This window comes from Panthera pardus, unplaced genomic scaffold, assembly GCF_024362965.1.
Source record: "Panthera pardus isolate Hobbes unplaced genomic scaffold, ASM2436296v1 HiC_scaffold_10, whole genome shotgun sequence".
In the NCBI taxonomy this organism is placed as follows: Eukaryota; Metazoa; Chordata; class Mammalia; order Carnivora; family Felidae; genus Panthera; species Panthera pardus.
This window is the reverse complement of record NW_026526655.1, coordinates 3,967,185-3,972,481: the sequence shown is the minus strand read 5'-3', so window position 1 is coordinate 3,972,481 and position 5,297 is coordinate 3,967,185. Positions and strand designations below refer to the sequence as shown.

Here is a 5,297-nt window from a genome sequence, read left to right as displayed (position 1 = left end):
AGGGGGGACTCCTGGGTGGCTGGGTCGGTTAAGCCTCCGACTCTTGGTTTCAGCTCAGGTCATGGTCTCACGGTTCATGAGTTCAAGCCCTGCATCGGGCTCTGTGCTGACAGTGAGGAGCCTGCTTGGGATTCTCTCTCTCTCTCTCTGTCTCTCTCTCTGCCTCTCCCGTGTGCTCTCTCTCTATCTCAATATAAATAAATAAACTTAAAGACAAAAAAGGAGAGGAAGACCACAATAAGATCTTTTCCTTCTCCAAGAACCCTCAAAGTCTCCTTTTAAAAAATATATACCAGATACCTACCTACTTGGGGCCAGGTCCTGACCGAGGTCCTGGAATAGAAACATAAAAAGGATAGACCGTGTGACCTTGAGATACTCCAGGGGGCTCCTTTCTGGGGGTGGGGGTGGGAAGGGAGGGTCTAGCCTCTCCCACATGCACACGTGGGGAAAACCCTAGAGGCTGAAGCAGCAGGTGCGGGATCCTTAGTGCCTCTGGCTGGGCTGGGGGTGGCAGACACCTTGTCCTGCCTTCCTCCTAGGTCTGGAGGACCTGGCACCTCCAGAGTGATCCAACCTGGCATTGTCACCTGACCCAGAGGATGGCGAGGCCTGGGGAGTCACGAAGCTCCTCTCCACCCACTTTGACACCCTCTCCAAATTGCGTCCCGTTTTCCTTTATGTCAGTCTGCGAAAGGCAGGTCTGAGCCAGCGTGGCCTGGGAAAGGAAGGAAAGGAAACGCTCTGCTTTGGGAAGGGCCACTTTACGCAGCCTGCTTCTGATTGTCTTTTCCTCCGAGTGACCTCTTCTTTTAAAAGCACTGGCCTTTTCCGAGGCCTGGGAAAAATAGCCAAGAAAAGCTGAGGACCGCCTTCTTTTAGGGCCAACCTTTCCTTCCTTTCATGTGGTAAAGAAGCCCCCTTTGAGGGCTGCGCTGTGTAAGCCTCTTAATTGCAGAGCTAATATGAACCAGAGCAGAATGATCCATCCAAGAATCTTTGTTTGGATTCGTGACCGTTTTCAAAGGGGACTCGGGGTCCCTCCCTTATCTGGTCTCCTATCAGCTGAATGACGTAAGTGTTTACAAAGGGCTCAGCAGAAGAGATAACACATTATCACCCCTCCCAGCCTCAGGGGGGAGGGAGGTTTACTCTAAAGATTATCAAGTCTTAACTCCCAAAGGGTGAAGAAACCCAGGCTTCTAGGAAGCTGCTTCTGCCCTGTTCATGGCCCGGCCCAGCCAGGTGTCCCAGGGAAGGTCAGAAGGGGGTCCCACAGCACCGTGGCCAGAAGCGTGAGCCAAAAGGGGTGAGCAAGACCGGTTTTTGTTTCAGAAAGGAACTGGATCCCGGTGTAGACGTCGTGCTAAGGGGATGGGAATCTTCCTGCTGGAGCTGACAAGACTACACAGAGGTTATCAACCGTCCCTGTTATGAGCGAGCTGGGATTCCCCTTCAGGCTGAGAGCGGTGGCTGGCCGACAGATGTGGGTGACAACTTACAGGTCGCCCCCTGTTTTTGACCCAGGACCACGCTGATCTTGGGGCGCTCCCACCAGGACTAGGCAGGGGTGCGGTACGAGGTCCTGGTCGTTTCCACGCAGCACAGGACTCCTTGAAAGAGCAGGCCTGTTCCGGAGCTCAGTGTTGGGCAGGCAGGGAAGATGTCAGCTTTGCACTGTGAACCTGCTCCTGCTTCTTCCCTTTTCCTCTCAAAGCCATTTTCCGTCCTCACTCTGTCTCCGTGCTTGCTTCCCACAGGGTCCACGTCATGCGTCCATTCACCTGTCCGTGAGGGACTATCTTGTGACCCCTCGCATTTGAGGACGGAGCTCCACAGCGGGGTGGGGCCTCAGGGACCTTTTAAAGAACAGCAGGGATGATTTGGACAGTTGAGGAAAGAAGAATTTCTTGGAATCTGGCCCTAGATTCTCTTCCACCATCTGAATTCATTGGCCAAGGGCGGGGTGAGGGATACTAGCTGATTGAAGAAGACAGCTGCCCGAGGATGTTCCCTAAGGGAGGGCTCCTGTCAGATTCAGAACAGCACACTCTGTGTGTGACGAGCCATGCTGTGCACACTTGGGCGGAGATATGTCCGGGGCTTGCACAGCACAGGCGTGCCAGAGTATGCTGGGCTCTAGACTGTGTCCTCACCAGACAACACTTGGAAAGGTGAACAATATACTCCTCAGGGCGCCCGGGTGGCTCAGTCAGTTAAGCATCGACCTCTTGATATCGGCTCGGATCATGATCTCAGGGTTTGTCAGTTCAAGCCCCACATTGGGCTCTGTGCTGACGGTGTGGAACCTGCTTGGGATTCTCTCTCTCTCCCTCTCTCTCTGCCCCTGGCCTGCTCTCTCTCTCTCTCTTTCTCTCTCAAAATAAATAAGTACACATTAAAAAATTTTTTAAAAATACTTCTCATCACCCAGTTGTGCCCGATCTGGCCCCCAATGTCACCAAAATGTCCTCTCTCCAGGACCCGGACTCAGGCAGCGTCCAGCTGCCCCTGGCACTGCATCTGAGGAGGCATTTTGCACCTGTCTCTGGAGGACGCCCCAGCCTCGGCCGTCCTGGCCCAGGGCACGCTCCGTGACATTCCTCCCTCACCTTCGTGCAAGAGCTTTCTCCTGGAGAGTAGCCTGCAAACGTTCTAAGGCTGCCATTTCCTCCAAGATACACCCTAGTGGCTTCTTTGTTCCTTGATGTACAGCAGAAGATAGGTTTAAGTGATGTTTGGAGAATTTGGTAATTAAAAGAATATGTTATGCGGAGAGAGTTTTTCAGTTGAAATTTAATACATAAGTGCATTCAAACCAGGTTTCCCAGACCATAACCCAACGGTAAAATCTAGAGTGCTGACACCACGCCGAGCCCAAACTCCGCGTTTCTTGAACTTGAGCCCAGGGAAGAGAACGTATAACTGTCTGTCCACTGACATTTTTGCAGGGCATCAGGGGCTGTCCACAGTCTGGCACATCACTCTGTGAAAATATGTCTCTGAACCAAACCATGATGGCTTTGTTTTATTTTTACAGTGGGTGGGTTGCAGAAAGCCAGGAGGAAATTCTGTTTTCTAGCCTGCTTATTTTACTTGGACAGGGAAAATGCCTCCCTAACGGGTGTCCTTGAAAGCAATCAAAGCCAAGAAAAAGCGTTGCCAAGGTTCAAAGGGTAAATATTCCAAAAAGTAATATTTAGCAAATTATTTTCAGGAATAATGCCGACTACCACCACAATTATTTATTAAGGTTTGGAAGTCTTGGTCATTGTAACATTATAATAACATCGGAAACAGAATAAAATGAATGCATATGGTAAGGGGAGAACAATTCTCTTCACAAAGAGTAGCCGTTAGGAATATACTATCGTTTAAAAACAGTTTCGGCTAAGTAACTTTAAAGGACAAATGTGTAAAGACTAATAGTATCTCAGTAAAGATCTCACCTGCCATAGTGTTAAAAAATTATATAATAGAGATGATTTTGAGAAAATAGACAACATATAAATAAAACCTCAACGTTCCATCAGAAGTCATAAAAGACAATCAATTTGAGAACCGAAATGTATTTCTAGATGTAAGAATGAATAATTCAAACAGATTCTTTATGGATTTGGCAAAAAATTGGCTTGGACTTTCAAAAGACTGAAATATAAGACTAATGGGGAAAATGTTTACAGTTCCAGCAGATATTAAAATATATTTTAATAGAAACATTAATTAAAACATTATAATATTGGCTTAAAAACCAAGAGAGAGATGGATGGAATATCGTACATATGCCTTGAGGTAAATGAAGGCAATCGTATATAGAAATTCAGCCAGGAATATATGGAATTTTTGATGATCTAGCAGCCACATTTAACAAAAGTAAAAGGAAATAAGTATACAACTAATTTTAATAATATATTTTATTTTACCTTATATATCAGAAGTATTTTAATATGCAACCAATCTAAAGAAATGTGATTAACGAGATTGTTTATGTTCTTCTTGGGTACTAAGCGTTTGAAATTTGGACTCTCCACATGTCGAGTGTTTGATAGCCACACATGGAGAGTGGCTACCCATCATTACAGCATAGATCGTGGGGAAGGGGATTTTATACATTATGAACAAGAATCAGGAAAACAACAGAGAAGGAAAATAAATATTTAATGAAGAGTATGAGGTCCTGGTAATGGTTTGTAAAATCTAGAAATCCATAAACATGGAATCACACTATAGGCCTTCTGATGCAATAAATTTTAGAAGAAGAAGATTATAAACAATCTTAGAAACCAAGAAACAGATAAGCCGACAGTGAGTTGCACAGAGTTATGACTTGGGTGGATCTGGGTGGGAGGCCCACTAGTTCCAGGACAACATGGCCTGCGGAGGAAGGGAAGAAGGCAGAAGGTGACAGACACAATGGAGACAGTTGACCTGTTCACTAAGGCAAGTCCTGGGGATGGAAGGCAGGAGTCCAACAACCAAAAGGCAGAGAGAAACTTTCCAGAGTGATTCAGATAACTCTCAGGACCTGGCAGTCCTGGTGGGCGAGGCTATGTAGCAGAAGTTTCCGGGCCCTGAACCAATTTGAAGTCCAGAAGGGTGTTGCCTGGTGTTGGGTAATCTATCCGCAGTGGACAGCACCCCACCCGTGGAAGCCCCACCAGAAAGAATGGAGCTTGTCCTGGGGAGAAGGGCTTGTGGAATCAGCATGCCTCAAGAACTGCCAGGGTTTCAGACGGCTTCAATCCTAGAGGGACAGGAGGACACCCTCAAGACCACAAACATACCGTTAAGTGAGAGAACAAGGCAGAAGGTAAATGCCTTGGACAGATAGCCATGGGAGTGGAGGATGCTGTAATGTGCTGAACTGTGTTCCCCACATTTATGTGCTGAAATCCTAATCCCTAGTACCTCTGAATATGACTACATTTGGAGATAGGGTCTTTACACATGTAATTAAATTAACGTTAGGTCATTAAGATGGGCTCTAATCCAATAGGACAGATGTTCTTATAAGAAGAGGAAGTTAGGACACAGAAACTGAGAGAGACAGCCATGTATGTGAAGACTCGGGGAGAAGAGGGCCATCCCCAAGCCAAGGAGAGAGGCTTCAGAAGAAACCAGCCCAGAGGAAACCTTGATTTTGGACCTCCAGCCTCCAGAATAGTGAAAAAATAGACTTCTGTTGTTGAAACCCAGTCTGTGTCACTCCACTGTGGTGACTCCAGCACACTAATATAGATGCAGAAACTAAAGACTGCACCAGTGAGAGCCCCCAACCCCAGGCCTGGTGAGCAGAA

At 47.1% G+C, this 5,297-nt stretch overlaps 1 long non-coding RNA gene across 1 annotated transcript; it reads left to right on the top strand.

Moving 5' to 3' along the window:
- Positions 1-955: 955 nt before the first annotated feature.
- On the top strand, positions 956-2,776 carry LOC109264746 (uncharacterized). Its single transcript, XR_002078842.2, has 2 exons — positions 956-1,074; positions 2,482-2,776. It is a non-coding gene; the product is annotated as an uncharacterized LOC109264746 (long non-coding RNA).
- The last annotated feature ends 2,521 nt before the right edge of the window (positions 2,777-5,297 follow it).